Below are 10,300 nucleotides of genomic sequence, written 5' to 3' on the forward strand. Positions count from 1 at the left end.
GCCGATCCGGCAGCGCCACGCGGCGGCAGCGCGTCCCCGGCGGCGAAAGGCGGCCCCGAGCCCCCGGCTCTGCCGGGCTCCTGCCGGCACCCCAAAGGCCCAGCGTGCACCCTCCCCCTGCAGCACCAGTTACTCCAGCTGGGAGAAGTCCCGGGAGCAATGAAAGTTTAGCCACACCTGGCACCCCCCGGCTGTCCTCAACATGCTGCAACACCGTTTTTGGTAGGGGAGAGGGCAGGATGCCTGAAAATTTCCAGCAGAGATAAGTCACATTGAAGTGCATCTGTCACAGCCAAGTCTCTCTCTACATCAGACTGCATGGAAGTTTCTGTGACAGTGGGAAAGGTAGACATTTTCTGTGCATGAAGGCTTGGGGCTTGTCTACAGCCCAGAGCAAGAGCACTGCCGCCGTTGGGAGAAGCCCCGTTTCAGCAGTGCAAACCACCTTTCCCAGTGCAGCAAATGCAAGCCAGCACCCTCTCTTCCACACATGGCGATAAGACCCACAGGGAGAGCTGCTGCCCTCCAGACCCAGATCTGATGCTGGATCATTCAGATTAAAGAAAAACCTTCTAAATTCCAGTCATGGAATTCTTACCCTCTCCTTCAAACTGCTGAAAACCCTTCACATCCTTGTGAATGACACCTTTCACCCTCACACACACAGCCACCCAGCCCTTCCATCCCAAGATGGACTGCACAGGTTATCAATGTCTGTCCAGGCTCTGTATGTCTAACACGACCTCTATTTCAAGTTAATCTCCCTCCTGAGGAAGAAGCAATCGATAAAATATGAGTCCTGAAGGTAGTGCTCAGTTGGAAAAGGTCTCATGACAGTTTAAGCACTATCAGAGGAGAAAAAATAGCCTAAGAGATAATGTTACCTCACACTRTGATACAAACCCATCTTTGCCCTTGAGCCCCTGATAATGTTACTGTCCTGTGTTACATCCTCATCCCCAGTGTTACATGCTCCTGCAGACAGGGAGGGAATGCTGTACCTTCCTTCATGCCATCTGCTCTCTCCTCTGCAGAGCTGCCCACCAAGCAAGTCAAAAGACTGGAACAACTTCACCCCAGGGCCAAGCTGTCACAGAGACTTTTCAGCACCCAGCTGTCACCAAAGACCTTTTGATTTCATAGGGTTCCCTCACAAACCTTTTCTTCCTGGTGAGACAGCTCTGACATCCTTACTATTAAGATGCAGGACAACTACTCCCCTTTGGCTGCTTCCGTGAATCCTTCTGGTCCACACTCCAATGGGAAAGCAAGTAGCTGGCATCACACCAGAGATGCTTTTTGTTCCTCAGAGCCAGCAGCATGCCAAGGATGACTCTAGCAAACAGCATCTCCCACTTGGGTATACATGACAGCCATGCACACTCTTGCTCCATTGCCTCCTTGCTGATAACACCTACGTGATGTATTCCCCGGCAACTTGTTTGAAATGGGATTTGTGCAGCAGCCGTGACTCAAGCCCAAATACACTGCTATAAGTCAGCTTAAGTGCTCCCAAAAAACCTAAAAATCCCCACTTGATTTTTTTTTGTAAGCAAGAGACAAGGACCTGACTCTGCTACATGACACTATGACCCTTGCAACACTGCCCACCTCCATAGCACTTTTTGCCAGAGTTTTTTTGAAGAACTTTATGTAGGACAGCAATGACCYACAGCCAGCAGAACCAAGAGCACCCCAGAAGCTGTGCAAAGCCAGACTAGTGGCTGGCCTTCAGCTAAATTCAGATCATTCATCCCTTTGCATAAACTCTCAGTGCCCAGCCCAGAAGACCCCAGACCTCCTGGAGCCTGGGCAGGACATCAGCTCCTACATGTCAAGGGCTTTATTACAGCCTTCAGTGAGACCTTTCTTCAGTGAGAAAGATTTTCACCACAGCCTTCACTGAGCATGTCAATGTTTTTAACTTGGCTCGATTCCCTGCCAGAAAATTGACCCTTCATGCCATTTCATTTGTGCATTCAATGCCATTACTTGTTAACACCTGTTGTACCTGTCCTCTGGAAGTCGCTAGAGTTGAGGAATAGTCACTAGGTCCAACAGCCAGACTTTTATACTACAGTGGCACAACAAAACTCAATCTTACATGCCAACCTCACAAAAGCCCATAGGACTTACTGGAGGTTAGGTCTAGCAGTGCCCCTCTGTTTGCAGGCAGGTGCCTGTCAGAGTCCATTGGTTATAATGTTTTTGACAATATTCCTAAACCCTAACCATCTCCTACAACGCAAGGAGGCCACCTTCTTTACCTCTCCTTCCATGACCATGCAAAGTCTTCTGTTCCCATAAGCCTCCTGTACAATTTCCCTCCCCTGTTTTGCTTTGTTTTCTCCCATTATCTTCTGCACACATCTCAGCCTTCTGTTACACTCCCAGGATTATTCATTGGAATCCATAGATCTTTTTCATTTTTAGCAGGCTATTATTCGTTAATTAATATTCAGGGCAGACTGAAATAGAAAAACTCATCTGCTTAAGGACTGATGAAGCAACATGGAAAAACAACAGCAAAACAAAAACTTGGCACACCTTCCCTCTTTGTACCTTGCTGGGGCACTCCAGAAGCAGAGGAGGCAATACTCAGTCCCTCTTCTCCCCTTCCCTTTAGCTATCTCTCTGCACAGTTCATAGTCCACTGACAGAAGACAGGCAAGAGTAATGCAGACTATGCCATGACATTTCCCTCTCAGACTACGGCCAGTATTCACTGCACTTAGATAATTACTCCTTCTGTGGTTCAAAATGCAGTGCACAGTTGTGGAGCAGCCACAGAGACTGTCACACCGCTGCAGCAGCCAAAGGCCCCAGCTCACAGTCTGGGAACTTACAGGAATTTGGGCCTTGAAGCTGTACAGACAGGCCTGCACCAAAGCAGCTCAAAGAAAAATTCACCATCTCCTGGAAACTACACAGAGCTAGTCTCTCCGAGGGAAACAAACGAGGTCTTAATTAATTTTCTCTCAAATACAGCAAATTGACTTCTGCTCCAGTTGTGCTAGATTCAAGCCTCACAGCACAATAGTATTAATTCAACTTCACTTTAGCGCTAACTGTTCAGAGCAAGAAAAGGGGAGTTTCCTGTAGATCTTGCTCATGCTGAAGTCAGCAACCAAACCACCACTGGTTTTCACAGGAGCAGCTTCTTCAGCGCCTGCGTTTCTGAGGTTGTCTGTGACAGGCCTCTGGGTTAGCAGAGCAAGATGCAGGACACATTAAAGGCGTTGGCTGAGCAAATTGTCTGTTCCCTTGTATATTTTTAGAAATCTACCACATCCTGCCTCAGATTTTGTTTTTACAGGCTCAAAGATCCAAGTTCTTTTAGTGTCCTGTCCTAAGGTCAGCTTTCTGGTTCTCTGATCATCCTAACTAGCTCTGCTGTCTCAAACTTGATTTAATCTTTCCTAACACTAGAATTAACCACACACAGCATTCTGGACAGGGTCTCATCACTAACTAGCAAACTGGTGTTTGTACTGCCTCATCTCTGCCAGAAGCACTTTGCCCAGTAAACCACAAGATGACATTGGTCTTCTTAGCATTTGCATCACATGGATAGCTCTGAGTCACCCTGCAATACATTGCTGTACTCAGGTCTCCCTCCACCTCACCCATTTCCAAGGGCGGTGCTCCCAGATCCGAGCAGAAAGTTTCACTGGGCACAGCCCTGCTGTAAAGCAGCCACCCTGTGCTGGTATCTTGGCATGGTATTCTGCAGTGCCATGGACCTGTACCACCTTGTTCAGCATCTCCTCATGAATCTCTGCTAAAACGCTGTGCTAAAAAATATAAGAGCTGGAGAAAAAAGGTACAACAACCCCCAAATTACTGAGTCCAGTGAAACTCAGTGTAAGCAGAGAAACTGCAGAATCAGACCTACATGCACAACTATGTGCAATACCAGTTCTACAGAACTGTAATTGGAAAATAGCCATCTCTCTTCTACCTTCTATTCTACAATGCTGGTGTTTCCAGGCAGACCATTTCTAGCTTTGTCACTGTCTGTGTGCTAGAACAAAGAGATAGAGATAACCCCACTTTTGCTTATCTATCTGAGGGACCCTCTTTGAAAGAGGTTGAAGGACAAGATCTCCTTCATTGTAAACTCCTGTGATTAATTTAAATTACCTTCCAACCATCTTGAGGTCCTCCTGCTGCCAAATGTGTCTATTATACTTAATATATGGCCTCATTATCACGTTGGCTAAGCATCTCTTAGGAAAGAGCTATTAGTCCTATTTACAAATGGAAAAGGGCCAGATCCCTATAGATACTCAGTCATAGCATTTATTTAGGTAAACAAAGTGACAAAGCAGAGAACTGAACCAGCTCCTGTCTAAAACCTATCATCTTAAACCACTCTTTCTTTCCAAAGATAATTTTGTGTTCCCAGTTCTCCTGTAATAAACAGTCTGATTTACTCTCAGCTTCTCCTTTGAGTATCATCTTTGAAAATTAAATTTAAAAAGTCAGGCATCTGACTTATTCTTCTTCATAATGAAGGATAGCTGTAAAAATCTTTCTATTACACAGTAGGTTCTGGTATGGGTTTCCCTTTCCTGAGAGGTCTGGGTGACACGAGGTGTGGCAGAACCCGAGTTACGCTGGGACTGGCACAGCCTCCAGAGTTCAGGACGGATGGGCTGTGATGTCCAGAGAGCTAGGGAGTCCAGTTCTTGCTGCAGATGAATGGCAGAGTTCATCCCCTCCAAAGTCTAAACACACAGGTATCGATTTAATTTTCAGGAAATAAATGCATCCATTAAATAGAGTTTAAACTCATTTAAAATGGATGATATAACAGGGCTTTTTAAATGAATTTCATCTATTTTCCTTCCCCCGCCCCCTTGCTAATGATTAGCTCTGCTACTCATACTCCAAACTTACCCAACACCTACAACTCATTGAAAACTCATCTGCTTCATGATCTTCCAGGAGCCAGCATGACAATATGCCAATCCCAGCAGCGGTCTCTGGGAATTTAAATGTAATCCGATCCTTATGGGTAGTAGGCTCCACTTCCAAACATTAGTCTGTAATTAAGCAGAATTATTCATAATGGCATTTGTCCCTGAATGTTGTTTTGACTGTATCAAGGCAGAGCTGGTAGCTCAGGACACTGTTAGACAGTGTTAAGCAGCAGGGGCAACCCTGRGCGACCATGTGGCCGGGCATAACGTGGGCACGTGATGAGACTCTGCTGGCGTGCGGTCACTCTGCCTATGCACACATGGTGTTTTTCTTTCAGTTCTCCCGAATTCAGGAAGCAGGCATCACAGGAGTAGCGCTGCTTTGTCTTTCTCCTCAGGCAGCAATTTACATGAATGCAGACGGAGTGCAAAACTCCCATATACCTCTTTTACACTCCCTGCACGTGGCTATATGCTAACAAAGTGAGGAAGAGCCCAGCTGCCTTCTGCTGACCCTGTATAGCACCCCGGCTGTGCTGCGCTCCCAGATGAGAGCAGCGGTGAACAGCTAATCGCTTCCTGCTGCCTATGCCCCCCTGCCGCAGTACCACTGGGCAAGAACAATTACAACGTAGGAAAACAAAAGCAGCTCATATTTAGATTGGAACATCAAATACTCTGCCCTGGAAAATTAAATTTCGGTGTAGCTTCTAATAGAGAAAAGGAGGGATGGGAGATTTTTGCAACTCCCCTACAAATATTAGTGCAGTATACCTAACTGATCATGTCCATGCCATGGTCAAGTTAGGAATTATACAGGAAGAGAAAGGATTCCTTACTGTTCTGTTTATTCTGCCTAAAACTAAAATAATTTAAAATTTCTAGTCTTAATCTGACAGTTTATTCTGTTTGATTACTTTTTGCATTTTACTCACCCTGAAGAGTGTTACCAGCAATGTCATTTTTTTTCCACTGTTCTTCAACAGTCCTGTTGTGATTTCCTGGCTGCACTAGAATAAATAGTGCAGCTTGAAAACTGAAAGTGGCCTGGAAGACCAATCACTTGCTCAAAATTAACAGTTTCAGTTAAATGAATGGAACTTAATTACATTTCAGCTTCAACCTGAAAATGTAACCTGAGTTAGCATGTAATATTCTTACCAAGTTTACACTCAATAGTACTTGTTTACATAGTTTACACAGAAGATTTTGGGTCAAAATTTACTGTTATTGCTCATCTTAATAATAATGGGGGGGGGAGGGGGAGAGTAGTGATTGAGGCCCTGATCAGGAATCAGAAACCTACTGTGCTAGGTGCTGAACACAACTGTCATAAAGGCATTCCCTGCCCAAAGCTGTCAGACTATGGCCCTGTCCACATTAAGGACATTTCTGCACAATGAGGTCTGTCCAAGCTGGGCTTTGATGAACATTACAAATAATAAAAATTGTCTCTACACAACAGAAAAGTTTTCTTTTTCTTTGATGAAGAAAGCAAACAACAGTATTTCTGTATGGATATGCCGTTCATGGGAGATGCAGTTTATAATCCTAAATTATAAAGCCTGGAAGGACCACTCCAGTGGTGCAGTTTGACCTCTCTTTATTGCAAAGACCAAAAGATTTCCTCATACTAATTTCTGGCTGGCTCATGTATTTGTTTACCTCATATCTTTATTCTAAATTTGCCTTAAAACCATGGGGCCATACCTATCCTCCATGATTCACCATGTCCAGAGGCTCCATAATGCCCTCACAGCCCCATGAGTTCTCCATAATAAGCCAAGCGTGACCAGGAGAACTGATGCACTGAGTGCAAGAGGTTTAGCAGCAGCATCTCTGATTTGGTTTAGGCCAAAATATGTCAGTATTCTAATTTCTCCAAGAAATAACCACCAGTAACAGAATATCCCCCAAAGCAAATAAACCCCACTCTCACACCTACATTTGTTTCCACAGAAACATGCAATGCCGAGTCTTTTTTCCTTCATTTTCAAAATTTTCTCTGCCATCCCACCACATTTTTCAGCCAACCCTAGTAACTCCATAGCTTTTACCCAAACACAAAGACTACTGCAGATGTGCTAGACCTGCACAAAGCAGAGCAGACAACTGTTCAATGTGACCCAAAGAAAGCATCAGTGCAGCAACAGTAGTGGTAGTCCTCAGTGCAGGCAGAGCCAACAGTCTAGTGAGCCTTTCAGTCAGGGACCAAAAAACCCCTTTTCTTTACTGAGGGCCAAATGTTTGCACACACCACAGCATGACCTAATAAGATGAACAGTAATGACAACTCACTGTCAGCACAGCTCATGCGGACTGAAGTCGCCGCCATATCCGGCCTTAAACTCCTGCTTTACATTAGAGAGCAGGATGTAGTATTTGTAGTGTAAGCCTGTCCCCAGCGGCTGCCACGCATTTTGCTTCTGGCAGTAGCTCTCTGCATTGTCTCTCGCCATATGTCGCTGTCCCYGGCTCAGTCCTCATGCTCTGCTCTCTCCTCCGCTTCCCTGTCCTCTGCATCTGCCACCACTGAAACATCCTGGAGCAGGACCTTGGCTTTTGTCAAGTGGTTACAGCGACTTTGTGGCGTGTTGGGTTTCAGCCCTTGGCTGCTGGACAAGCCCTGTGTGTACAGCCCCACGGGATTTGTGTTCAGCATTAGCTCAGCGCAGCCTGGCTGCACCATCGCTCAGGTGGATGGGCTGCAGGGCTGCAGACGAAGGATTACTGCATGTGGCAAGGGCCTGTCCGGAGGGAAGGGACCACAGGTGTCATGGGGATCCATGTGACCTTACACTCAGTGCCTCATTAAAGTTTTAAGCTAGTACTTAGACCTCGCAGCTGAGAGAGGAGGGCAGTGCTGGAGGCTCTGGTGGGTCCTGGCATGGTGCAGGCTGCCTCTGCCTGGGAAGGATATGCCCACCCCCGCCCTGGAGAGGCTTCTGGGTGCCTGGGCCCCACGGGCAGGGAGCAGGAGAAGGACCCTATGCCTGGGAGATGCCAGCAGCCTTGCACTCAGGAGACTATGGCAGAGGGCTTCTTATGCTCTTGTCCCCAGGGCTATCACCTTCCCCTGAACCTCCAGGACTCCGGGAAGGAGCAGGAATACACTGGGCCAAAGCTAGGAAAGGAGAAAGTAGGATGAGAGCTGCACAAGAGCCTGGGGGTCCTCCCAGCAGCAGTGTAAACACCGCATGAGAAAGCGAGTAGCAATTACAAACTAAGGAAAACAAAAGTCATTTACCAAGGAGGAAATAATCCATCAGCCTGTTCCTAGGGTGGAGGGGGAACAGTCCTGGTAAGCGGAACAGAACTGAGCAAGCCTTAGGAGAGTTAGCAAACTAGAGAATCCATAAGGAGACAGGAGAGAGGAGAAAGGCACCGTACCAGCACCAGGACAGCGTATGCAGCTCTCCTGTGCCGCGCGGCAGGAAGGCGGCATCTCGGCAGCGCCGTGCAGAGCCCACTGCTCATGCAGCCTGCGGCTACTGGGACAGACAGGCATGCTCAAGGGCATTTAGGAGAGAGCTGATATCGGGTTGTGCAGCTACAGGGAATTGATTTATAATGATGATATGTTTTGCTTGGCTCTGAGGGGGTATGGAAACAGCTCACAAACATTTGTAAGGCATAAACCCAAGCAGAAGGGAGGTATTTAGCAAAAAATGGGGGGATAACTTCTTAGAGAAGATAAAACCGAGAGGAAAAACTGAAGCCAAATATAACTAATAATGTTTTACCAGTGAGGTCTAGTAGGTTGTGAAATAACTCTCCTAAGAGGAGTGGAGGAAAACTCAGGTATGGGCAGTTTTAAAGCTGGATTGGAAAAGATTAATTAACACATGTGCAATTAAGAGCAGGCAGATGAATTTGTTGACATGATGCAAATATTTCCACCACCACCACCTGTAACTCCGATCTCCACTGCCCTGCATCTCATGCTATCGCTGACAGCAATGCAAAGTTTTGCATTGGAAATTGTTTATTAAAGCAGGAGCGTGACCTTAGAGCACTGCTCTGCCCCAGTGTGTGCATTTCCAGACAAGGTATATGCCAACAGAGAACTAGGTTTTATAATCGTGTGTGGAAAAGTGACTCACTGATGGAAATGATCCTCTTCAGCTCCTCCAGAGACCTCCTCTCCTGCCCCACCCCAAATCTCCTTTAGTCTTTTGAAAAGATAGGGATACAACTCCGTGTGTGTTAATGGCTTCTAAAAACATATCCCGTTGCTTTGAAAAATCTCCTGGTAAATCCCCTTCCAGCTGCAATTGGGAGACCACTTATGGGAGTCCTAAAGATCCACAAGGAAATCTGGAAGATCAAGGTCCACATACAGCCCCACTGCAGGCTGAAACAGCAACTTGCCAGAAGTCCACAGAAGCCCACACCTTACCTGGCACATATATTTACTGCCTTAACATTATCCGTGAGGCAGGAATATGGCCATGGCACGCTGGCTACGGCACTGCAGCCAGCATCGACAGTGGTTAGTGCTATCAGTCAGTGAGCTGGGCTCTTCCGACAGCAGAAAGCTGTTGCGTGGCCTGAGGGTTTGTCACGTACCTAATTACCAAGCTTTATAACAGTCCTCTACAGACTTTGATGATGATGAATGAATGAGATTAGGTAAGTCAATGTGGTTTTACTGGTGGAGTTTGCCTGCTCACTGTGGCTGCATCAGGGCTGTGCGCAGGGGCAAGCTCTGTTCAGAGGCTTTGCCTGGACGGTGCGTAAACACCACCGATCCACAGCCCTCAGCTTGCCCTTCCTAGGCCAGTGCAGTGTCCTTCTGCGGCTCTTTATCCTTGTCCTGGGGCAGGCCTGGAAGTCCTTTGGTGAGTGCCATGTCCTCATTAAAGCAAAGCAGATTAGTCGGTGTCTGTAGTGGTTACATAACAAATTGCTGAAAAATACTACTGGAAAGGCAAAGTGCATGGAGAGATGTGTACACAGAGGCACACGTGCCTGGAAGAAGATGTTCCTGGAAGGAGATGTGCATGGAAGGACACCTGCATGGTGCAGGCATAGAAGATACGTATATGAGAGATGCGTGCATGGAAGGACGTGCATAGAGGGATGCGTTCTTTGAAGGACGTGCATAGAGGGATGCGTTCTTTGAAGGACGTGCGTAGAGGAAGGAATGCACAAAAGAACACGTGCACGGAGAGATCCATGCACGGAAGGAGACTTGCATGAAGGGACCCATGCACAGAAAGAGACGTGCATGGAGGGGTGCGTGTATGGAAGGAGATACACATGGAGGGAGGCACGCACAGAAGGACACATGCATGGAGGGAGGCACGCAGGGCAGGACACGCGCGGGCCAGGACACGCGTGCGGGGGCCCCCGAGGGCAGCACAGGTGCCCAC

The sequence above is a fragment of the Apteryx rowi genome, unplaced genomic scaffold (genome assembly GCF_003343035.1).
Source record: "Apteryx rowi isolate R43461 unplaced genomic scaffold, aptRow1 scaffold_173, whole genome shotgun sequence".
Taxonomy (NCBI): Eukaryota; Metazoa; Chordata; class Aves; order Apterygiformes; family Apterygidae; genus Apteryx; species Apteryx rowi.